Raw genomic sequence first — 26,705 nt, 5'->3', positions numbered from 1 at the left:
TGGGATGGAAAACAAAACGTGACTAATAGGTGGAAAGGGCAGGCTTGAACTCTCGACGGCATGTCCCCCAACCTCTGGAGAACGTGCACAACCTAGAAATAAAGGAGGAACAGATGAAAAGAGTTCACGGTTAACATGAAATCGTGAGGACAACAGAGGAAGCAGTAAGTGTCATTTGTCCTCAGGAATGAAAGCATTTCTAGAGAAATGTATTAGTCTGGGTTGTCCATTCATCTATGAGTAGAATTGTCTTCATCTACTTCTTACAAAATGTTAAATTACAAAATGAGTGCTATTAAAGAAATGCTAAGCACTGTCAGAGGAAGTTGAAGAAAAGATTGCATCTAGAACAACTGAAGTGGGGACTAAGTGAGCAAATCTGTTCACAGTCTTTTATATATAAAATTTTGAAATTCAGCCTCTTAATGAAAAAAAACTGGAGAGAATTTATCCAAATAGAAATGTGGGCAGTGATGGGGGAGGGGAGAGTTTTAACTGTTGTAAATATTTTAGAATATATTCTTCTACAATATTTTTTTTTTCCTCATCAAATGAGTGAGATTAAGCTAAAAAGCTCCTGGGTATTGCTTTAAACACACTGGATGAGAGGGTTTACAGCAATGTAAAGTATTCCTAGTAGTAGAAATAGCATAAATTTTTTAAGAAGATTAATATCTGGAGCAGGTCTAAATGCTTGTGATTATCCTTTCACTTTCTCGTGTTTGTGCAGGGGATTCCTTTCAGCGAGACAGTACCAGACCCCCTTCAGAGGGAAGCTGATAAAGTAATTTAGGTGGAAAGGCCTAATGAGATAATGATGTTAAGGCCAGTTAACACCTAATAAGAACATAACCACCAGGGATGATATTGTTGCTTATTAATTATAATGATGATGTGGAGGAAAGAGACAAGGTGGCACTCATTTAGCAGAGAGCACTCAGGAGTAAAGCTGTTTTCTCAAAGGGCAGGTTGCAGGCAGTTAGAGTTAGAAGTAGGGCAACATGTAGCCGAGTTTGAAATTTATGGCCGTTGGGTTATACTGGCGACCACAGAACTGGAGGCCAAGCAGGAGGTAACAGATGCCTTCCTGATGGTGACCAAGACTGGAATGGAGACTGCTGTGGTTGCAGGGCTGGGCCATGCTCAGAGTCAGAGACTCCGGGCTGAGTTTTGGGGGCTGTCCTCTTGCCTCAGATTCCACAGTGGTCATTCGTGGGCAAACAGGCAGGTGTCCAGAACTGGACTGGGTGTGCTTCCAGTTCTGTGACCTTCCCCTCCACTCCACTTGGTCCTGGGAATCAGACCCATAGCATAACTCTTCAATTGGTGATGGTGCCCTTCCCTGTTGAGGGAGCCCAGAAGATCCTTTGGGCCTGTTTTTAGAGTCACAGACTTGATCTGTTGCCTTCATCTGCTGACTTGAATGTAAGGTTTCTTGGTGTTAGTCACTGCCCCTGCTCTGCTTCCTGAACTCCCCGTGGGTGTGGTTCATCCAGGGCAGGGGAATTGTATAAGTTCATGGCAGATACACTGGTGTCTGTATTAGTCACCGAGCAGGAGTCGAGGATGTGAGGAAGAAGCAGCCATGTGAAAAAACTTGAAGCTTTTGGAAATCTTGAGAGTCCTCAAGGGAGGCACAGCAGCTTGAAGTCCAGGAACAATCTGGGGAAGCAGATTTGGGGCCGTTAGGGATATTGGAAACTCTTCTCCTGATTCGCTGTCTTATGCCTCACTACGTGGGTCTCTATCTGGGTCCTAGAGCCTAGGCTGTCACTCACTCGTCTCTGGGTCTTTGGATGCCACCTCTGCAATAATAGGACGTAGTTTTCCACACCTTCCTGTGCTATTAATTTTATTAGCTGGATGAGGGCCATCTCACAGGATTTTTCTTGTTCTATGTGATGATGTCACTGACCCTGCCATAGAAAGGAAATAACTTTCACATCGTTAACTTCTTAAAGCAAGTATTTTTATATTTATTATATGTGTGGTTTGAGAGGCAGGAAGTGAAGAGTGCTGGACAGGAAGACGGAAGATGTGGCTCTAGTCCTGACCCTTCGACATATCCCTGTAACCTTGGATAAATCTCTTGCTTTTCTGAGCCTCAGTTTCGCCATCCATAAGGTGAGAGTTTGGTGAGGGTAATATTTATGGTTTTAAAGTTATTTCCAGCCTTAAAATTCTACATTTAAGTGTATATGTGTGTAAGGATCCTACCTCTATTAAACCTTTACGAGAGAATGACAAATATCGCCTTAAATCCATGGTTCAGAGTGGACAATTAAGGTTGGAGTTACTGATGAAACAATGGCATAACTATTTATTGAGCACTAACTACTTACCTGGTAGCCACAACCTTAAAGGCAGGTGTTTTACAGGTGAGGAAATGAAGGCTTCAAAAGGTGGAAAAGATTGTTTAAAATCCTATAGTTAATGAAGGAGTGGGGCCAACATTCAACTCCGCTCTTCCTGAAACAGAAGTCCTTGACCTTAATCAACGTGTGCCCATCTCCCACTCTTTAGAACCCAATACTTATGTCCCATACCTGCTGGAACCAGTCACTGAATTTTTCTTCAGTTACAGTGGTTCTCAACAGGTGATGGAAGGAAGGAGCAACGCAGGGAGTGGCTTGACAAATCTCCCCAGTTGATTCTGATACACACATCTCGCTGCCTCTAAACCCACTTTGAGACATCACCAGGTCAGAGTCATACTAACATGATGACAGAAACAGTACCTTACTGGAAAACTTTCTGCCATGTGCCGGTTCTCATTTCTGCTTCTCTCAGCATGGCTTGGGGGGTGGGCAGAGGTGCCGGACACAATTATTTCTCTTGTCTTCCAAATGGGAAATTGAAGCAAAGAGAATAGAATAATGCAACTTCACACACCCAGTGGTCAAAGAACGACATGAGGACTCATACCTTAAGACTCCAGCCACCACAGGATATTGTCTTTCTAGACAATTCAATTAATAGTGTATTTTATATACAGGGAAAAACATCGCTTTTTTCCCCTTGGAGTTTCCTAGTAGATGTGTCATTTCAGTGACATTAATTTATTCAGAATATCTGTAAAACCAGCCTCTATGAATAGTTTCAACTGTAATAGCCATTAACAAATACCAAATGGAGGAGAATGATTTCTTAACCAGGCATTTTTATGAACAAAAAATGACTCTCTAGACCTTCACTGATTGGTCCCAGAAAAATGCTTTATCAGGGTTGTTAAGAGGGTTCAGGCATTCAAAACAGAGAGATGCTCTTCATTGTTCATATCTTCTTTGAAAGTAATAAAAAGATGAATTCCTTTTTGAAAATAAAAATATTAGCACCTAGAATTTCAAATTACTTTTCAAGAATTAATTTTAATGCCACATAGACAAAGCCCCAGACTTAGTTTTAATCTACAGTTCTTTATAGTTTAAAATGCCTTCTTTTGGTCTTCCTGTATTTTGGTTTCTTCTCTTTTCCTTTGCTGAATAAATTCTAAATTTTTGCTCACTATGGTTGAATTCACTTCATTGTGAAAAGTTAGAAATATCCAGCTATACGATTTGATTAAGTAAAGATAGAATACAATGTTGCCATTTAGAAGAATGAGGCAGCTCTATATGGAATGATGTCTAAGATATATAGTTAAAATTTAAAAAGCAAGATATACAACAACATGTATGGTAATCTACCATTTATATAAATACAACATATCTGTGTTTATTCACATTGCCTAGCTGTGAAAGAACATTTAAGGATCTGGTAATAGTGGTTGCCTCTGGGGAGAAACTGACTGCTGGGAAATTAGAGTGAGATTCTCTATATACCCTGTTGTCCCTTTTATATAGTGTATCATGTTCATGTATTATCTATTCATATTTTTTTTTATAAAGACAGAGGTAGAGCCTTTTTTATTGAGATGGAAAAATACAAAAGACATGTTAGGTATAAAAAGCAAGTTGCAGAATAGTATGAATAGTATATGATTCTATTTTTATAAATTAATTATACATACATATATGTATGTTATAAATACACCCATATACATCTCTAAGGATATGCACCAAATTAACAGTGGTTCCCCCTAGAGAGTAGAATATGAGAAAGAGTGTGTATGTGTGTGTGTGTGTGCGCTTTCATTTTCTTGCCCTATGTACTTCTATATTGTCTGCTTTTTTTTTAACACAAACTACATACTAATTCACAATAAATAACTTAAAAACTTATAAACCTAACCAAAGGATTGCACTTGACTTCTACACACCTATAATCAAAATTTCCCAGAACAGCCCTTCCAGTCAGCCATTTTTTGTTTTTTATATCCCACAGATTCATTTCAGATCTCTTCCTTGAAGTTTTCTGAACTGTCTGTTCCTTTATCTTTGCTCTCCTACATTCCCCTCTATGAGTAGGGCCCAGATAAGGTCATGACCAAGAAATGATAGTAACACTAGTGACAGTTCCTCTCTCAACTTTCCCTTTAAATCAATCCAGAATGATGCAGCTAAAATCCCCCTCATTCCTACTTTAGAGACTTCAACCTTGGGTTAAATCTAACTATCTATTTCAAGAAAATTTCTCTGCTTTCTGGATCAATCCTATCAGCACATAAATATGCTATAGCTCCAATCTCAAACAAAAACAAAACTCTTGGCTTTGTTTTATTTTGTTTGCTTAGTTTTAGTGGTGAAACCTCCACTCAACTCTCTCAACTCCACACCTTCTCCAAATACTGTTCCATTTCTCTGTGCTCCTTTACAGCAATTTTCCTTGAAAGAGTTGTCTTGCCTTTTGTAAAGACACTTCCTCCCCTACCATTCATTCTTTTTTTTTTTTTTTCCCATACATTCTTAAAACCACTCCTCTCAGGCTTTCTGCCCTACCACTCTCCCTCAACTGTCTTGTCAAGGTCACTTAGGGCATTTACTTGCCAAATTCAACGGTCAATTTTTAATCCTCATTTTCTCTCTCAACTCATTTACAGTTGATCACTTTCTCCTTCCTGAAACGCTTTCTTCTCTTGGCCTTCTGGACACCTTTCTTGGATCTCCTTCTACCTCACAGTCTGCTGCTTTGTCGTTTCTCCTTTATCCTCTTCATCTTGAAATATCAGGACTGCTCAAGGCTCAGTTCTTGAGTCAACCTGCCTTCTCTATTTAAACTCATTTTCTTGGTGATCTCATCTAGCCTCTTGACTTTGAATACCATTTCCATGCTGATGTCTTTCAATTTTTATGACCAAACCCCAACCTGGCCCTAAACTACAGACCCCTTGTCTTCAAGGCCTATAATGCTTCCTGTACTCACACTACATCCCTGAACTCATCCTCTATCACCCCCTTCCCTGTTCTCAGGCCATATTGACCTTCTTGCTGCTTTTTGAACATGCCAGGAATACTCCCACCTCAGGACCTTCACACTTGCTGTAGCATCTGTCTGCAATGCTCTTTTCTCAGATACCCACATGGCTCAGTTCCCTCCCTTTATTCTGCCCAAATGTCACCTTATCGGAGAGCCTTCCTTGAACACTTTTAGAATAGCACTTGTCTATCTTGCTGTGCCCCTTTACCCCTTTATTTTTATTCTGAGCAGTTACTATAATCTGAAGCATTATGTATCTATTAGACCATTATTTGCTCATTATATATCTGCACTGGAATGTAAGCTCCATGAGAATAGGAACTTTATTTTGTTCACCACAGTATTCTCAACATCAAGAAAAATGATTGTTATAGAGAAAAGGGCTCAAAAAATATTTCCTGAATATTGAATAAGGAATGTTGAGGGATTTACTATAGTTTCCTTTAGTGTATTCAAATTACATGAAATTTGTCTTAAGGCAGTTTATTTCTCCATCTCAACTTTCTCACTTTGTTTTCTTTTTAAAAATTTGTTTAAACTTTTTACTTTGAAATAATTATAGACTCATAAGTATTTGCATAGTCCAGGGAAGTGCCGTGTACCCTTTACCCAGCTTCCCCCCAAAATTACATCAGATATAACAATCCTTTTAAAAAAATTATTATTAGTTCCTTGGTGTCCTTTCCTAAAGTTTCACCTGTTCTCTTCTATGAGCTTTTCTATACAGACTTCCAGAACTCTTCATCTCTTATTTCTTGCCAAGCCGTCGATGAGTTTTCTTCAACACCAACATCAAATCCCTTCTCCAAGATAACCGTCCTAAGCATGGGAGGGATAGAATACTTCAATTAAGTGTGAAAACCGGGTTTTGTTTTATTTTTAATACTAACAAATAATCCAAAAGAAGAGAAAAACTGTTTCATCTCTTAAGCTTGCAGGATCTATGGAGAGATACTGTCTCCTCTGTAAGTTCTGAATAGCAACCTGCTTTGCTGTGATTTTTAAGGACGTGCAAAATGATAATTTGTTGACTCCAGTGTGTACTTTTATCTTGTTTATGCAACTATTTAGAAAGAGTTGAATAAAAGCAAAGATATGATTTTCTATATATGTATTCATATTTCTTTAAAAAATTTAATTATTCTGCTGAGTACATGTCATTCACTTATTCAACAAATATTTATTGTGTACCTACTATGTGCCAAGACTCCATGCTAACAATGGTCTTTTATCCCCCAAGATGATCTGGAATAAACATTACCTTTAAGACACGACACGTCCAAAAAGATAGATTGAAAACTCCTGTTTTCCAGATAAGTAGGTTACTCCCCAATGGAATGGGCATTCATGTTCAGGAGACAAGGGCATTATTATGCTCTACTAATTGGTTTTCAGGGTTAAAAAAAATCAATGTCCCTTTTAATGTGTCTGAAATATATAAAATAACCTACCATTTAATAAGATAAGACTCACTGATTTAATGATCAGTACAAAGAGGATATGACTGGGATATCACCAACCTCTATAGTTAAAATGAGCATGTATTAAACTCCTTTAAAAAATGCCTTTTCATATTAAATATTAATTAGAAACCTGCCCCATGTCAGTGTTCTTCTCTTATAATTAATCCCCTTCTCCTTTCTAGTATTAGTACGGTGATCATTTGTCCCGTTTGCCTGAAATGTTCTAATTCACACCTGTTGTTCCAGCATAATTGTTAATTGCACCCCCTTTCACTCTCTAAAAAAAAATCTTGGTTTGGACGATAAATTATACAGTCAAATTAAGTATTAGGGTCTCTGGGATGAACGATCAAGGCGCCATTCCTATTTATTGGTATTACCTTGTCACAAGCTGTAAAAACAGTTTTTCTTTTGATTGTTTCTTCCTGAGTTGTCACAAAGACCTTCACATAAAACCACTCTGTCCCATTAAAGCAATTATTGAAACCCCCTTCAGTAATGACCACTTGTTTTAGTTTTCCTCCTCAGATTCCAAAGATGAAATGTAGACATTGCTTTTGCTGGGTCAGCATCGTAATTGTTCAGAGGCACAGCCTTGTACAGGGAAAATTTTGCCTATCTAATCCACAAGAACCTTAAAGAGACATTTTTCCTTGGTAACATTATCTGGTAGAAAGAGTCTGTGATTGACTACTAATTTTAGCCCAAAGAAAGGAAAACCCAACATACTTAATTTCAATGGAAAATATGTATTTCTGGACCAAGATACCTAATGTCTCTAGACTACAACCAGGGAATGAGTAATGGAAAGGTGAATTTGGGTGGCCTCCTTAGATATAATCTCCATTAAAACTATTTAATCTCTGTGGTTCACAAGGAAAGCTTTTCTTGAGTTGATGAATGGAATGACGTTTCTGAGATTAAATGTTTCTATAACTATATTCTTGGCTGATTCTAGTAGCTGCACCACCATTGATTCATTATTTAATTTTGGAAAATTGATCACTTTTTTTTTCTTCTGAGGTTGTGTCCTCCTAGCACCAAAGCACTCAATCAATTCAATGTATTTTTTTTTAAAAAAACACATTTTAAAAACATGGGGGGACTTCCCTGGTGGTGCAGTGGTTGAGAATCCACCTGCCAATGCAGGGGACATGGGTTCGAGCCCTGGTCTGGGAAGATCCCACATGCCGCGGAGCAACTAAGCCCGTGCGCCACAACTACTGAAGCCCGCGCACCTAGAGCCCACGCTCCGCAACAAGAAAAGCCACCAAAATGAGAAGCTGGCACACCACAACGAAGAGTAGCCCCCGCTCACCCCAACTAGCAAAGCCCGCGCACAGCAACGAAGACCCAACGCAGCCATAAATAAATAAATAAATAAATAAATAAATAAATAAATAAATAAAATAAAATAAAAACATGGATCATGAAGACAAAACAACTAATGAGGGAACTAAATTGTTTTTCACCTGATTGTTTGCCTGTTTCTTAACCCATCTGTAAACTGTGGATAATTCTGTTGATTTTTGTCTTCCTGATGCAGTTGCTATGAGAGTAAATTACATACTTAGGAAAACATTAGGGACATTTGGGATAACAGAGGCTGAATGACTTTATCATTCTTGTTTGTAGTTTGCCTGAAAAATTCAATTGAATGAGATGAAGTGGCTAAAGTGTGTTTTTCACTTTTCTTTTTTTCTCCTCTACTTAAAATGAAAGTACGTCTTTAAAAAATATTATTACTGATACAGCTTTATCGGAAGACACTGACGGATCCTGAAATGTCAATGACACTCCCCTGTTGTTGTTGTTGTCGTTGTTTTTAAATCCATGCTTTTATCAAAATTAAGAAGGTATCAGGAAAACCAGGCTCCTAAATTCCTTCTTAACCCAAGGGACCGGGTTGAATAGCTAAAGAAATATTTTCCTGATAATTATCTCTTTCCCTATTTCAGGCATGAACTCTACCTCCTTCACCCTACCTCATCTGTACCTCTAGAAAACGCATAACAAAACCTGGAGCGCCCCCTTTCTTATGAGTCAAGGCAGCTCCTTTCCCACGAGTTCCAGGGCCTGTTTGTGAAACATGGCCTGGGCAATTTCCCCAAGAGTCCCACAGTCCTGAGTGGATAGGGAAGTCCCATGATTCGGAAGCAGTGGCATCGAGTGGTTGGAGGTGTGGTGATAGTCCAGGCTTCTGGTCTTCCAGGAAACCAATTTCATTGGTATAATCTTAACAGGTCCTATTATATATTATATACTAAAACCATCTGCAGTTCTCTTAAAGGATAAAGACTTGCAAAAAGAATTGATAAGATAGTAAAAGATATATATATATTTTTCTGATTAAAAACAATGACCTATTCCTGACTATGGAACTACCAGATAGGAACTACCAGAAAGTACTGTATCTTCTTTTGACAAGGTTATGCTGAGTAGCCTGTGTACATTTCTACAGTTCTCAAGAGGTTTACTTGTGGTGTTTCAGGCAACAATATAACAAGGATTTATTGATGTTCCAAAGTGAGGGCTTGGGTGTCAGAACTGGGAAATCTGAGATATAATCATTTGGTTGAAGAGCTCTAGCTTCCTTGAACATTCTTGTTCCTCCAAAAAACCTTGGAGGCTGCCATAGCAACTATAAGTTTCCCAAATGAGAAACTGGGGCAGAGGGACAGAGTGGGGATGGGGTATTTGTTTATGGTGGAGGGGTGACATTTTTTCACCATATATTTTGCTGGAAGGTCTACACTCTAGCAGCAGGACCAGCCTTAGGAAATGCTGGTAAGTGGTTCTTTGGCAACATTTACTTATTTTGGAATGGCTCTTCCTCTTTCCTACTTCCCCTGCCTAGAGGTGTAATTCTGTAATCTGTTTACCCAAGGTCCCCTCATTGTGGCCCTCACCTGAGCTGATATGCTCTGGACCTTTTCCACTTCTCATGTTGACCAAATTTTCTATCAAATTCTACCTGCATTGTGCCCCATTCCCACTGGATATTTACTTCCACTTTCAAGAGAGCAGGGCATTATCTGGTAATCTAATTGGAATGAGAGTAGAAAGGGTAAAAGCAGTTTAATACACCACCCCTCTTACTATGGATGATTAGCATTAACTCAAAGATGTGAATTTTTAGTGGTGAAGTTTCAGAAGCTATGTTGCAAATTGATGGGAGTAATATTTTAGGGACATAGACACATTTTTTAGCACACCCTTAAAATCATGCACAAAGACAAATACCTAGTCTGAGCAAGGAAGGCCCAGCCCTCGAGCCTGGCACAGTCAGAGTACCTGTTTTTCATAGCCCGGTCTCATCACTGGTGAGGGAGGAAGTGCTGGCAGGGAGCAAGACAGCAGGAGAACATGCCTAACTCCTCTGTCAACAGGTAGACCAAGGACTGTGCATCTTTCTCCTGGGGGCGGGGGGTTGGCACCGAGAGAGGGTGCTCAGCACCCCTCCCACGTGCACATGCACCCTCACCCAGGCATTCCCGGCCTCACCCCGTGGTTTGCCTACAGGCTGATTCCTAAAAGATCAGAAAGACAAATGATTCAGAAGTGCCTGCAGCTGATTCCTACTTAGAATATGTAATCTCACAATCCGTGCCTGTTTTCTTTTAAGTGTTTATATGCCTCTGATCAAATCTTCACTCTGCTCTCTATAACTGTCCCTTTGAAAGCAGCAGCAATGCTTTATTTCTGATTACATGATGACTTAAGCCAAATAACTTAAAAAATGCCCATGGCAGTTTTGATTTGACACTGTTTATGTTTCATTTTTGCTATCCTAATCCAAGATTTTCTGAATATCTTCGTAGCCTAGCCGGGACACATTTGCTGAGTTATTGAGTGGGCAGGGCTCTGATTTAAGCTCTTAGGAAAATTTCCCATGTGACTTACAGTGATTTTCAGTGAGAATCAAGGGCACCATTGTTGGTTCCTAATAATTATGTGGTTTCTGTATGTAAACGCATGTCTTTCACATACATAAATGCACACAGGGCATAGGATTTCCAGTGCTGGCTCAAGTGCATGTGCCTGTGCCTACACACACAAACACCATGAATCGCTGGTCTTCATTTACTAATTGTTCTCTCATTTGACATAACTTCTCCACTGCTTCTATAGCTATTAGATAATAACAAATACAAAAAAAAAATGCTTAAGGAAAACAACCTAAAGCCATAATTTATCACTTTTAAGAAAGAATGGCATTGCAACTAGACACACAACTAAACAGGGATTTTTCTGGGAAAGTGATGAGGTAAATACATTACAGAGCTACAGTAAACATCATCTGCTTTATCAGCAAAAGAGTAAATAGGTAGTTATGGGACTTCCCTTGTGGTCCAGTGGTAAAGAATCCGCCTTCCAATGCAGGGGACGCGTGCCTGCAGCTGATTCCTACTTAGAATATTCCTACTTAGAATATTAACCAAAAATATAAGTTAAGCGGGTTTGATCCCTGGTTGGGTAACTAAGATCTCACATGCTGCGGGGCAACTAAGCCTGTTCACCACAACTACTGAGCCCATGCGCCTCAGTGAGAGAACCTGCGTGCTGCAAACTACAGAGCCCATGTGCCCTGGAGCCCGCGCACCGCAACAAAGATCCCGCATGCCAAAACTAAGACCCGATGCAGCCAAAAATAATAAATAAATAAATTTAAAAAATATATATATTAAAAAAAAGAAAAAAAAAAGAGTAAATAGGTAGTTTTATTATTCCTTTAAATGGTGATAAAACATGAAGAAATGCCATTCAGAAGGTTTTGGGGTTTTTTTTCATATGCAATGCATATCTGTGTGTGTAAGCCCACACCATTCCTTTCATTAAAACCACAATATTAACACCGTCTAGAGATTACTACAGTGGTGCACAAGGCTGCAGTGATGCTGCATTCACAGAGTCCTCAATAAACCTGAGCAGGAGGAAGTATATATGAAAAATAAACAGAAAATTGAAAGAATTGTAAATTAGGTTCAAGGCTATTCCCTGCAGAGAGGAAGCTATTGGTTATCATGATTGCACCACATTTAAAAAATTCCCATATCATGTAAGTCTTTAAATAATAATGGCAGATAATTTTTGAGTACTGACTATTTCAAGCACCATGCTTAGCACTTTACTTGCTTTCTCATCTGAGACTTATAATTTTTCTGTAGATGAAACTATTAACATGCCCATCTTATAGATGTGTTTTAGAAACATGTACGTGTAAATGCCAACACCTAGAACACGTGAATCTGAAATCCTCCCAAACAGACCTACATGACTTGGGAGTGGTGTTAGGCTATATAGAGGGGGTAATTTTTTTTTCTTGAAGTCACTATTGATGGGCTCCATAGCATCGTGATGTTTCTATGCATGTGCACATGTGCAAAACACATTTTAGGTTTTGTCACCAGTTTTCCCCCTTTTTCTATTACCTTCATATTTATGATGGACAAATCTCACTTTGAAGTCTCTTGCCTTGGAATCTCTTTTCCAGTAAAATTTCATGGTAGTTCACATTTCCCAGGAAGTCACCTTTAGAACTTTCAAAGGGATATTAACTTTTTAAAACACAAACATACAAAAAGTCTTACACTCACCATGAGAGAAAGGTTATGTCTCCCAGTGCATCTTCCCAGTTACTGCATACACCCTGAAGGCTAATATCATTTAAGCCAGGACCCCACCCTGTTCCTTTTCTGTCTTTCTTGTGGCTTGGGGCCTTTACAGCTTTCACATCTCTTTGCCTGGCTTTGAGATCAGGCTCTCTGACACTGTACCTCTGTGTTGCTTGGAGAGGCAACTTAAAATATACAATCTCCAGACGGGAATGATTTAGCAAAATTAAAAACAGACAGGGGGCAGAAAAGGCGGGAGGTGTCAAATGTTCCTTCCACCCCACTATCAGTTTGATGTGGTGGCCTTGTTCCTACCTAGTCCCCCTTCATGCTGTCCACTACCCAAAGTTAAAATGCCTGAAAGGTTAACAGAATACACATGGATAGAGATATGGATACCCTTTCTTCTGCCTTGTAAAGCAACACATGGAGTTTTAATTGTGGCTTATTTCAACTTAATTTTGCTTCACCCTTAGGATGAAAGAGACTTGTTTCAATAAGTCTCAAGAGGTATTGTAAAACGTATAAGTACTTCAAGAATCTGCCAAGCCACCTCAAAAGAATACTGGTGGATACTGAGCACTTGATTTTGGAGGGAGCTTCCTTCCTCTTTCCAAACACAAACATGGTCATATTGATGCATTGATATCAAAGTTGCAGAATGTATAACACACACTCTTATTCATTACTAAAACACATGGGTAAATAAAAACTCTGCTTTGGTTAGAAACAAATCTAATAGAAAACAGGCAAAAGAGGTATGGATAGAGAAGCAGTATCATGTAATGTATCCTTTTCCTCAGTCCCTGCCTGGGGTGAGATAAGGAATAAGGCAGCTCAATAGGGCTGGGAGGTTTTATTACAAATGGAGAATTTCCCAGTTATCCCAGATCTTGAAATCAACCTGGTTCAACATGACCCATTAAGCCATCATTAGGCCCAAGGTAAAGACTCACATGGGGATGGGATGGCTATCACCGAATGCAGAAATGCATTGCTCCACTGTTTTCAGATCTTATGTTCATTTTAAAATCCATACCAGACAAAAGGCTACTACAGGTTAGGTTGTGTCTAATCTCTAGCATGACTCCTGAACAGGGTCATAGTATATACTTAAAGCTGTGTTAGACTGTGACCAACTTTCAAAGTGGTTTCAAGCATAATTTCTGAGTTTTAGTGGGGATGAAAGCCCTTGTACCCTGCTCTAGTTTCTTGTTAGTGTCTTGCATGACTTTCTGCAAGATATGACCCATGGAATTCTGCAGCACAAAAACGATAAGATGTTTGCTATCTTTCATTTTCGTCAAATAGTCTGTATTTACAATACTACTCCAGTGGTTTCTGACTACTGCTTAGGGCGATTTTGCTTAGCCTAGCGGAATGTCCTGGAAACTAGTGGCAGTGATTTAGCCTCCAAAATTGGAACACATTGGTAGAGACAGAAAGCCTATGAACAAATAGTGGGCATGTGCCAGAGTAAATAAGTGTGGTTCATGAGCTGCGGTTAGAAATGTCTCTCTTTCAGTATGCAGGGCAAAGCTTTTGCCAGGATTTGCCATAAAGTCATCACACAAAGCAGTTTTTCCTCTTGGTAAGACGGACTCAATGAAAGAGGGCTTCTAGTTTCACAATCTACTGTTGGGGCTGCAGTCATAGGTCATGCGAAGGAGACCTGAAAGGAGGAGTCCTTTTTTCAGCTAGCCTTTCTCACTCTGCCTGCTGCCAAACTTCCGTGAAAAAAGAATGAAACCCAGGAGGGGCTGAGGAGGAGGTCGGAAGGGTTGGAAGAGGAAAGACTCTTTGTAACGCTCAAAGCTCCTCCCAGGATCTCATAACAAACCACAGAGTCAGTTTGCTTCCTCTCTTTTCCAAACCCAAACTTGGCCCTTACTGTATAACTCCTTCGAAGCACTTGGTGAGGCTATCATTACTGGGTGAAGCATTAAGACACCTTCCTCGGCAGAGTCCTGTCAGAGAGGCTCAGAGGCTGAAGGAGACAGACAGATATGGTTTCCACGTTAGGCTGTTTGCATTTTCCTTTAGAACTTAACTCCTTGACCACACAGTACAGGAGGATTTTGTACATTTGGATTGGAATAGCATGATTTCTGGTGCAGTGTGCATGCTTGCCCTCTGAGCTTGGAGTCTGGTTTCACACAGTTTTTTTCCTGTATAGACTGCGCAGTCTTAGCAACCACTGAAATCCAAGAAGAAACTGGTTTTTCTTTTAACTGAAGAAGCCATTAATCAATACTCCATGAGACTCATTCATTGTGGGAATATTGTTGTAGGGGCATGTATAGTTCACCTTTTAAAAAGGAACATAACGAGAGATGTCATTTTACAAAGTCTTCTTACGATCACCACTGTCATCATACCATAAAAGAGTAAAATATGGATAAATGTTTTAGAATCACCTCAGATATGATAACTTTGGAAATAAATCTGAAATATCGTTTCTGCACTAGTTAACAAATTTCCTGATTTATTCCCATAATTATGGATCCCACAGTTGATTTCAACATATATTCATTGGATACCCACTATGTGTCAGGCATTATTCTAGGTACCAAGAATATAGAGATGAAGGTCTCAGAGACTTATTTGCTGAAAAATCCTATATAAGCCAATAGCACTTTGTCATATATATATATCAAATATACATTTGACTACAGAAAGTTATGCTTCATTTTTCTTTCATCTGAAGATCTCCAAACCCTTTCCTCAAAGTCTCATAACCAAGGACTCTGAGGTCCTAACTGGAGTCATAACTAGACTTCACATTACTGAATAAGTTCATTCCTCAGCCCCAAGAATCAATAGGCTTTTGCCATAAGTGAAGTTGGGAGACAGAATGAACTAGTGGGATGAATGTGGGCTTTGGAGTAGATGAATCTGTGGTACCTTAACATCCCTGCATCTCAATTCCTCCTTCTTCAAAGTGGGATAATAATATCTATCTCAAGGTTTTGTGAGGATTAAATAAGTACGTGAAATAGTTGGAACATGGTAGCCATTCAATAAATTAAAGCGCTTAGCCCTTCCCTTAAGCACTAGTTACATTGATCCATAATGATCCCAAATTTTACTTTACTGTACTCAAGTCTCCTTCTTACAGGAATTGATGCCAAGAAGTAAAATAATCTATGTAGGTATTTAGATATCAGAACTGAAGTGACAATGAACAGAAAAGAAAGAATCAAAAAAGGAAAATGGAAGGACATGTACACTTACCACATTAGCTGATCTGGCAGTTCAGGGTTGGCCTGAGTACTAAATGAATGGTGTGCTAAGTGGAACTGTCAGGGGCTAACTAGGATTTGCTTAAATTTGAAACTGGACATTGTAGTCTTGCTTTGCTTGTTTTTCAGACTCCTAACTCATTCCCCCTAAATTTTACTCCAACAAAAGGCCAGCACCTTTCCCTTCCAGTGTCCCAGTTCCTTTGATGCTCAGATTTGTGTTCTTTTATGCTGGCTCCCGAAGATGCAGTAGCAATTTTGTCAGCCAAGCTTTTACAAGGAGCACTGCAATCATATATGGCTTCTTCACCTGCTTTTCCCCTGCCAGTCACAAAGAACAGGCATTCAAAATGCACAGGCAAAAAATAACAACCAATTACTGCAAGGACAAAAAGGTTTCATGGTGTATATGTCATTCCTATCCAAGGTTCTGAAAAATGATGCTACATTGTCACGGCTGTATTCCCTGCTATGGCTCCACCCTTCCCAGCAAGGGATAAAAGCCTAGTTTAAGAATGGAGAGATGCAGTCCACATAACAAACATTCACTTCTCTTCAAGATGCCTTAACTTTTTGATCATTCTCAATTTAGTGATTTTTTTTTACCAGTAGAAACACTTTTTCCTTGTCCCATCAACTGTTTTCTAAGAATTTCACATTATATTACATATTAACAAAGAATGATAATATCTGATAAATTATGGCAGAGTCAAAACCTAGCCATCATCATTATGATAATCTCAGCCATACCCTATGAACACATTAAAAATTGGTTTGATGAGTCTTTATTTCCTTTAAAATCCCCCAAAGCTATATGTGAGAAAAGAAGATGCTATGGACCCTGGTGAAAGCAAATCACCAGACTAAACTAGAACAGGCTAAATAACAGGCTTTTGGTTTGGTCAAACTGGAGTAAGCAAATAAAATTGTTTTGGCAAAGGAGAATTCCCTCTCTCTCTCTCTCTATCACACACACACACACACACACACACACACACACACACACACACACACAGAGGTCTGTAGACTAAGTTTCTTAACCTGTATTTGTTTCCTCTATCTTGCCTATCCTTGCCTGATTCTGCATACTTCCAGTATTTAGGTTATCTAACTTTCTATTTATTTTGGTAAAAAAAACTCTTATGTTATTTCAAAGGCATAAGAGAAACACAATTGAGAAATGGTGTAAATCAAACGGATCCACCTTTCTAACTTGCGATGTGGTCAGGGTATCTGGACACTGTCAGGGCATTGTAACCCACATCCCAAAGTGACTTTGTTACATGAAAGTAGTTGAATTTATTTCCTCTTTGTAACCTCATGAAATTTCCACATTAAAAAGCAATCACATCTTTCAAACTAGAAATGATTGTGTTTGGCACCATGGCCTCTGGTGTAATGGGTTGAGCTTGTTTTCACTAAAACGAAATCAGCTTTCAAAATAAATCATCTGTAACAACATTCTATTCCCCAAATCGTATAATCCTATTAACAGAATTTCATTTTTTTCTTTTTTTTCCATTGTCACCGGACTGACAAGATTGGCCAAGTTTCAACATGGAGAAACAGAAAGCCTTGGAGGACTTGGCTAATGCAAGCAGAGCTACCCAGCTTCTGCCAGATCTTAATAAGCCCTTAAATGTAATCATCTGTGTTTCACCTCCACCTAATGTGCTTCGTGGGTAACACGGTTATCCAGTCACTCAGCAATTCAAGCCATTCCACGAATAGTCCAGCTGGGACAACCAAAGGACAGTGGGCTATCATGGTTATCCCAGTGAATAAGACCTTTATCAAAATTACATAAGAGTGCCAATGGCTGAATGAAAATGTATCCCAAGTGGCTGCTGGGAGAATCTTTGCCAGAAGTGTAAATTATGTGGCAATATCTAAAAGAGCATGTTATAATATCAGATTTCTCAGGAAAGTGTATTTTTCTTTGAGGGTAAAAAGAAGAAAAAGAAACATCTTATAATAACCAACTAGATTTGTTTTCTTCTGCCAGCAGGAAGAAAGAGCTCCTAGAAAATGTTTAGGGAGTTCCCAGCCAAAAGGTACTGTTCAGCTTGATCTTTGCCTCTTCCAAACAGTATGAAATACTATTTGCATTTAGGTTTATCAGTCAGGAAACTGACAGTCTGTGAGTGCAATTTCTTATTAAAATAACCCATCCAAAGCAGCTGGAAGCTGTGGTCAATTTAGAATTTTCCATAGTAATTGACAGGTCAAAAATATTATTAACCTAACCAGGGTCCTGTCCTGCATAGGCTGCTCCATTTGGGGCTGAAATCCACAGACCGTACACCTCATCTCCCTGGAGAATCCCCCTTCTAGCCAGTCCTTGGGGAAAGCTTTTTTCTTAAGCCACTATCTTCCAGCACAACATTTACATGTAGGTTTAAGAGTAACTCAGTTCTCCAGTCAATGCAAACTCGATGTTGGTCTGATCTTGTCCTTTGGAAAGCTTTTCCCGGGACAGAGGCTCATGTGAGACTCCTTGGTTTTCAGTTTTTCTTACTCTATTGGAGAATTGCTAACCCTGACTCTAGAACACAGTTCTGGGTTTGGAGTCTGTCTCTGCTGCATATTAGTGTGACAAACTTGGCCAAGGTATTTAGCTTTGTTAAGCCTCAGCTTCTCCGTCAATTGAACACATATAATAACATTACCTGGCTTAAAAGATTATTGTGAGGACCAAACAATAACTGAAAATTAGCAGTTATCCCTCTACCCCTTATAATAATTGTGAGGCCATTTTGCATAAAATTAATTCCTATATGAGTGAAAAACAGTAAATAGTAGAAATAAATGATTTTGTAATTTCAAACATAAAAGCATTTCACTCAAACTTTTATTATAATAAAAAGGGTAATTAGATGCAAATGGAGGGTTCTAGATGTTCACCATTTGCCTCCCATGAATCCCCTAGAGATATAGTGGTCTCCTTATATTACAGATTAAACAGTATTTGAGAGTTGATTGATTTCTTAGACCATGAGAAAAGCAAGTGTTTTCTATGGGAAGTTACTTTTGGGTCTGAACTAGTTTTAGATAAACTGGCAAGGATCATAGAGCTTGAATGCATGATAATTGGCTTTTGTAAGGTTTCCCGCTGTTTAAAATTTTATGGTCATTATTTCAAACCAGTGAAAACAGAAGTCACATTAAAGAAAGAAGGATATTTCTCTTTCAGCCAAAAGTTTAGTAGTTATGCTGAAATGGATGAGCACTTTTTCCCCCTCTATGTAAGACATCTAGCCCTAGGGAAATAGGCCATATTGCTTATTGAGATTTCAATTAAAAAAATTAAGTACTATCTTTCTCTGAGGGAAATTTATATAAAGAGTTTTATCAGAATACTGAATAATTATACTTAAAGGGATGGACTTTCTGTGATCATTTGTGAGATTATTCTTATTTTCATTCTTTCTCAATGACTGAAATACTTGTTTATATTTATGCTGTCTAGATCTAAAAGATATTCTCTGTTTAGTTGGAGATATGAGAAAACAAATGTTCATCTTGATTTAAAAATGGTTAGTTGTACATAAACCAGGTCAGATTTTGACAAATAATTTCTTATGACAAATTGGGGCATTTAGGGGCCATATTAATGCCATATTTCTTCAAGACTGATTGGGCTGGGAATAAAGGTAATTCAAACTAATTGTCAAAAAATTCAACACCTATTTATGATAAAAACCCTCCAGAAAGTAGGCATAGAGGGAACTTAACTCAACATAATAAAGGCCATATATGACAAACCCACAGCCAACATTGTTCTCAATGGGGAAAAACTGAAACCATTTCCGCTAAGATCAGGAACAAGACAAGGTTGCCCACTCTCACCACTATTATTCAATATAGTTTTGGAAGTTTTAGCCACAGCAATCAGAGAAGAAAAAGAAATAAAAGGAATCCAAACTGGAAAAGAAGAAGTAAAACTGTCACTGTTTGCAGATGACATGATACTATACATAGAGAATCCTAAAGATGTTACCAGAAAATTACCAGAGCTAATCAATGCATTTGGTAAAGCAGCAGGATACAAAATTAATGCACAGAAATCCCTTGCATTCCTATACACTAATGATGAAAAATCTGAAAGAGAAATTAAGGAAACACCCCCATTTACCATTGCAACAAAAAGAATAAAATACCTAGGAATAAACCTAAGGAGACAAAAGACCTGCATGCAGAAAACTATAAGACACTGATGAAAGAAATAAAAGATGATACAAACAGATGGAGAGATATGCCATGTTCTTGAATTCGAAGAATCAACATTGTGAAAATGACTATAGTACCCAAAGCAATCTACAGATTCAGTGCAATCCCTATCAAACTCTCAATGGCATTTTTCACAGAACTAGAACAAAAAATTTCACAATTTATATGGAAACACAAAAGGCCCCGAATAGCCAAAGCAATCTTGAGAAAGAAAAATGGAGCTGGAGGAATCAGGCTCCCTGACTTCAGACTATACTACAAAGCTACGGTAATCAAGACAGTATGGTACGTGGCACAAAAACAGAAATATAGATCAATGGAACAGGACAGAAAGCCCAGAGATAAACCCACACACATATGTCACCTTATCTTTGATAAAGGAGGCAAGAATATACAATGGAGAAAAGACAGCCTCTTCAATAAGTGGTGCTGGGAAAACTGGACAGCTACATGTAAAAGAATGAAATTAGAACACTCCATAACACCATACACAAAAATAAACTCAAAATGGATTAAAGACCTAAATGTAAGGTCAGAGACTATAAAACTCTTAGAGGAAAACATAGGCAGAACACTCTATGACATAAATCACAGCAAGATCCTTTTTGACCCACCTCCTAGAGAAATGGAAATAAAAACAAAAATAAACAAATGGGAATGAATGAAACTTAAAAGCTTTTGCAAGGCAAAGGAAACCATAAACAAGACGAAAAGACAACCCTCAGAATGGGTGAAAATATTTGCAAACGAAGCAACTGACAAAGGATTAATCTCCAAAATATACAAGCAGCTCATGCAGCTTGATATTAAAAAAACAAACAGGACTTCCCTGGGGGCACAGTGGTTAAGAATCTGCCTGCCAGTGCAGGGGACACGGGTTCGAGCCCTGGTCTGGGAAGATCCCACGTGCCATGGAGCAACTAAGCCTGTGCACCACAACTACTGAGCCCATGTGCCACAACTACTGAAGCCCATGTGCCTAGAGCCCGTGCTCCACAACAAGAGAGGCCACCGCAATGAGAAGTCCGTGCACCACAACAAAGAGTAGCCCCCACTCACTGCAACTAGAGAAAGCCCACACACAGCAACAAAGACCCAACGCAGCCAAAAATAAAAAACAAAAATACCCAATCCAAAAATGGGCAGAAGACCTAAATAGACATTTCTCCAAACAAGATATACAGATTGCCAACACATGAAAGGATGCTCAACCTCACTAATCATTAGAGAAATGCAAGTCAAAACTACAATGAGGTATCACCTCACACTGGTCAGAATGGCCATCATCAAAAAATCTACACACAATAAATGCTGGAGAGGGTGTGGAGAAAAGGGAATCCTCATAGACTGTTGGTGGGAATGTAAACTGATACAGCCACTATGGAGAACAGTATGGAGCTTCCTTAAAAAACTAAAAATAGAACTACCATATGACCCAGCAATCCCACTACTGGGCATATACCCTGAGAAAACCATAATTCAAAAAGAGAGGGGCTTCCCTGGTGGCGCAGTGGTTGAGAATCTGCCTGCCAATGCAGGGGACATGGGTTCGAGCCCTGGTCTAGGAAGATCCCACATGCCGCGGAGCAACTAGGCCCGTGAGCCACAACTACTGAGCCTGTGCGTCTGGAGCCTGTGCTCCGCAACAAGAGGGGCCACGACAGTGAGAGGCCCGCGCACCGTGATGAAGAGTGGTCCCCACTCGCCGCAACCAGAGAAAGCCCTCACACAGAAACAAAGACCCAACACACCCCAAAATAAATAAAAAAAAAAAAAGAAAAAAAAGAGACATGTACCACAATGTTCATTGCAGCACTATTTACAATAGCCAGGACATGGAAGCAACCTAAGTGTCCATCGACAGATGAATGGATAAAGAAGATGTGGCACATATATACAATGGAATATTATTCGGCCATAAAAAGAAACAAAATTGAGTTATTTGTAGTGAGGTGGATGGACCTAGAGTCTGTCATACAGAGTGAAGTAAGTCAGAAAGAGAAAAACAAATACCGTATGCTAACACATATATATGGAATCTAAAAAAAAAAAAAAATTGTTCTGAAGGACCTAGGGGCAGGACAGGAATAAAGACGCAGACTCAGAGAATGGACCTGAGGACACAGGGAGGGACAAGGGTAAGCTGGGACGAAGTGAGAGAGTGTCATGGACATACATACACTACCAAATGTAAAATAGATAGCTAGTGGGAAGCAGCCGCATAGCACAGGGAGATCAGCTCTGTGCTTTGTGTCCACCTAGAGGGGTGGGAGAGGGAGGACGGGAGGGAGACCCAAGAGGGAGGAGATATGGGGATATATGTATATGTATAGCTGATTCACTTTATCATACAGCAGATACTAACACACCATTGTAAAGCAATTATAGTCCAATAAAGATGTTAAAAAAAATTTTTTTTAAATAAAAGGGGTAATATATGAAAAAAACCCAAAAAACCCAAACTAGTTGTCAAAATATCTAAAAATAGCAGATTGGCTATTTATTGTTTATTTAACAATATTGTTTATTGTAAACATAATTATTAATGTTTACTGGGGCAATTTTACATACTGTAAAATCCTTCCATTGCGAGTGTACAATTATGTTTTAAAAGTAGGGTTATAGATTTGTGCAACTATCATCGCAATCCAATTTTATGACGGATTGACCAATTATTGATCCTGAGTTTTTGATTGTTTAGACAGAGCCTCAATGATGTGCATCCAAACTAGAAGGGTCCCCAAACAAGTTCACCATTCCCAGGTTGTATTACTAACCTTTATCATACAATGATGAAGTCATATGTACACAGGTCTGTGTCCCTGACCAGCTTCTGAGCTTTCTTGGGGTGAGAATATGGCATAAGGAAATACTTTAACACATTACCTTAGAATATCAAACTCTGGAAATGTTTCTCTGTAGATGGTATCCAGTACCAACGGCAGCCTCAATGTTTGAGGCACAAAGGTCCAGCATCAGGCCTGCTCTCCTGGTTCCTCAGGTTCTCTAACTTCTGGTTACCTTTCTTCAGTGTGACTATGCCCAGTACTGGAAATGTTTTTGGTGAGTGTAAAATAGGTAAAGCCTTCCCACCACTTTGGGATGCTGACTTAGCATTTCTGAACTGCGGTTAAAAGGACTTCTTTACCAGCAATCAAAAATGGCACTGACCTGAGAAGGTGGACATGGGCCAATTCTGAATTGCAGGGCAGTGGGCAATCTGTTGGTACACCTGGTTCTCTGAAGCTGCTGCTCTCGAGGACTTATCCTGTAGCTCCACTGTCATCTCAGTCAGTATCTTCATAGAGCAAGGGATATTTTGTAAATATCATACAAAACTTGCAGTTGAACTTTGCTGCTCTCCGAAGATAATCATTTTGCTCCCAAGCAAACAGATGTTGAACATGGCGCTGCAGCCATTGAAACTAGCCTCCTTCACTCTGATGACAATAGCATTCAACCAGGACAGCTTGTCTGATCCTCCTCTGCAGGCTGCCAAAACATTTGGGTGAAAAGTAAAAATGGAGTCAATCAATTCACTGCCTTGATATATGATGGATCCCCCCCCTCATCCCCACCCCACAAGGCCAAACTCATTTGAATGGCTTTTCTTAAAAAACTGGCAGCCATTTTGGCAGCTTGTACAGAATAGAGAGAGCCTCAATGAAAAATACTATGCAGCACTTACTGGCCTCATGAAACTTGATGATTTAAACCTTATGCTTCAGTAGTAGTAAGCACAGCTGCAGGCAGGCCAGGTAGTCTCATAACACAATGCCTGACAAATCTCTCTAAACAACGTAAGAATTTATTATATTTGTCAGCAAAGACTCTCACCTCTCAGGGTCTCTTTTCAGAGGGGTGTGTTCGAAAGGGAGATGTGTTTGTAGCCTGCCGAAAAGAGGGACAAACACTCCATTAAACATTAAATCCTTTGGTCCCCTTCAGAACACTAAATCCTGACTGCTATAGACAAAAGACAGAACCTATACTCAGAGTTTACAAAGTAAATGAAGCTCTGAGCTGAAGTAAGCAAGGACATTACCCCATTAACCTTGGACAGACAACTGGGCTTATATCATGGTCTGGAATCTCGCCCTTAAAATCCACAACTGCTGTGTCTTACATGATCTCTTGACTGCTAACAATTACTCCCATGTGGTAGAATGACTTTTTTCTCTTGCTCATAATAATATGTCAATTTCCCTGGGGCACAGGTGTCATCCAAAGAAGGCCTTATCTTCTACAGGAATTTTTTTTTTTTAGAAGTTGGCCAGGCCAGATGGCTACCACTTACTTCAGTGCCTCTATATTCTCACTAATATTTTCTGGCCCAAGTATGAATATGTAAAAGAAAAACAGGAGGGGACATTGGGCTTTTAACACTTTGGTAGAGTGATGGATCAAAGGCCAGAAATCATGTAAATAAGACTTTTCACTTCTGAGAGTGACATGAATTTTGGCCAGTTCAAGATGGCAGCCTCTTCACTTGAGCATCTAAAATTTCGAGATCATAAGAAAGGGCCATAGTGTTATGCTGGCTGGCCAGGTTGAAACAGAACAATGGGCAGTTGAGGTGAACTCATCAACCTTAGAGCCTCAGATTAAATTTGCATCACAGATGGCAAAATATACAACATTTCCCCTTAGCTCCTATCCCATAATACTCTATGATCCAATGGTGGAGCTTGGGATGCATTTAGACACTGTGCACAGCTGTATTAGATATATTGCTGTCCCTTATGGTCACATATTTATATGACTGTCTTCTCTATTAGACTGTGTCTCTGTGAGGACAAAGCCTGTATCTTAGGCATCTTTGAATCCCCAGCTTCAAGTTCAGGGGCACAGTAAGTATTTGTGAATGAATGAATCATGGCAGTGTAAAGAAACTATAGGCATGAAGGGATACATCTTGAATGACTTGGTGCTAAACTTAGCTAAAGTTCTAGGATTGGGGATTTTCCTAAGTTCAGATCATCATGTGACGAATAATTCATCTTCCAATTTTGGCTAACTTCAGCCTAACTTTAAGCTACCATGTGTTTGTCTTCCTTTATGAAACTTGGATCAAACATAATGTAAGATCACCTTTAACAGATATTACTATAAAATCAAATTAATTAGAAATATGCTCAAAATATACTTCCAGTCTTTAAAATCAGCACAAAAGGCTAGAGACACCATTAGTGACTGCCATCTCTGACTAACAACCACAGAAACACTGTTAGGTTGCCACTACCTTTGACAGAAAGATTACACAGATTTACATACGTCTAACATCAAACCCAGAGGTTTACATTTCTATGAAAGAGATTGTTATTGCATAATCACTGACTCTTCTTAGTTATTAAGGCAACTCAAGGAGGAGTAAAGTTAATTTTACCTGTTTAATATACAAGATAATGCTGCTCACATTCACTTGTGTACATAATGGGGTGGCTTGGGATTCTTGGGTTTTAGATAACTTTAAGTTTTACATAACTTGATTTCTACTCGATTTGTGTTTAATAGGTACCTTAAAACCTGATTGTGTATATACTATACTTAATTTACTATACTTTTTACCCCAGGGAGCTCAGAGTGGTAGGTCAGGTATCATTTTATTCTTTCCCACTACATTTCAATAAAGTGGCAATATTCTAATGCTAATTATGGCTTTGAGGAATTGAAGGCAAAGATCAGAATAGAAAAAGAAAACAGAACACAGAACAGAAAAAGTGTTTAAATTCCTGTGCTCTCTCTATCTAGCAATATTCACATGCCAAATATTTATAACTTGTGCTAGTTAGGATAACACTAGCTGCTATAACAAGCAGGTACTAAAATGTGTAAGGGTTCACACACAATAGAAGTTTGTTTCTCGCCCATAAAATGTCCTGAGTTGTTTAAGGCAAATGGGGAGTGGGGAGGAGGGGGTGTTCCTCATCATTCAGGGACCCAGGTATTGATATCTGGAGTTTATGCAATCTTTAGCATTTAGTTTCCAAGGTCATCATAGTGGTTTTTTTTTTGTCTGGTGGCTGGAGGAGAATAGGGCAAGTGTGGGAGGTTTTACGAGTGGGCCTAGAAGTGGCACACATCACTTCTACTCATACCCAGCCCCCACCACCCCCCGTTAGCTAGAACTCAGGTACATCGCATTGCCAAGATGCAATTATCTTCCTGGCTAAGAAATTATCTTCCTGGCTGCACAACCTATGTTGCCACAACTCCAGACCATGAAGGGGAAACAGATTTTGGGGATTAGTTAACTGTCATTGCCACATAACTTAAGTCAAAGCTAGGCTTTTCTGACCTTATCCTTTGAAGCCTTTCACCAGTCTGTCCTCTCCCACTGGGGTCACTGGGGTGATGATTTGATGTCAGGGCAACCTGGGCTCTTTTGGACAACAGCAGCCACGCTGAGGGTCACGGTTTACATGTGTTTGCTACTTGACCAATTTCTGTTAATTAAGCCTGGGGCTTCCCAGGCTTTTTAGCTGGTGCTAGTCTAATGCCTGGGTCTATGTAACTGGGGTTCAAGCTCATTCTGGTGACTTTCTGTGGTATTTCCTAAGGCATCTGCATTAACTACAGACCAGCTTGCACCCCTGTCTATTGTGTTGGTGGACCCAATAGTGTTTGTTGTGTATCATTTAAAACTCCTTTATAAATAGCTGTCTCTTGTGTAAAGTGTAATCATCTCCTACTTTTTGCTGTTTATTGTTGGAAAGTCTCTTGGGAGCTAGAAAATAACAGTTCTTCATTTTGAAAAATGTTTTTTTTCCTACTTCTAGCTCTGTTCCCCTCTCCCCCTA

At 39.3% G+C, this 26,705-nt stretch overlaps 1 long non-coding RNA gene across 1 annotated transcript; it reads right to left on the bottom strand.

Annotated features, from left to right (window-relative positions):
• Positions 1 to 2,761: 2,761 nt before the first annotated feature.
• Positions 2,762 to 23,797, bottom strand: LOC130708553 (uncharacterized). Its single transcript, XR_009008773.1, has 4 exons — positions 23,743 to 23,797; positions 23,077 to 23,397; positions 6,053 to 6,174; positions 2,762 to 2,839 (listed from the first exon to the last, which is right to left on the bottom strand). It is a non-coding gene; the product is annotated as an uncharacterized LOC130708553 (long non-coding RNA).
• Between the last annotated feature and the right edge of the window lie 2,908 nt (positions 23,798 to 26,705).

Source organism: Balaenoptera acutorostrata, chromosome 7, assembly GCF_949987535.1.
Source record: "Balaenoptera acutorostrata chromosome 7, mBalAcu1.1, whole genome shotgun sequence".
NCBI classification, from domain to species: Eukaryota; Metazoa; Chordata; class Mammalia; order Artiodactyla; family Balaenopteridae; genus Balaenoptera; species Balaenoptera acutorostrata.
Note: the sequence above shows the minus strand (reverse complement) of the source record. Positions and strands in the feature narration are given on the sequence as shown.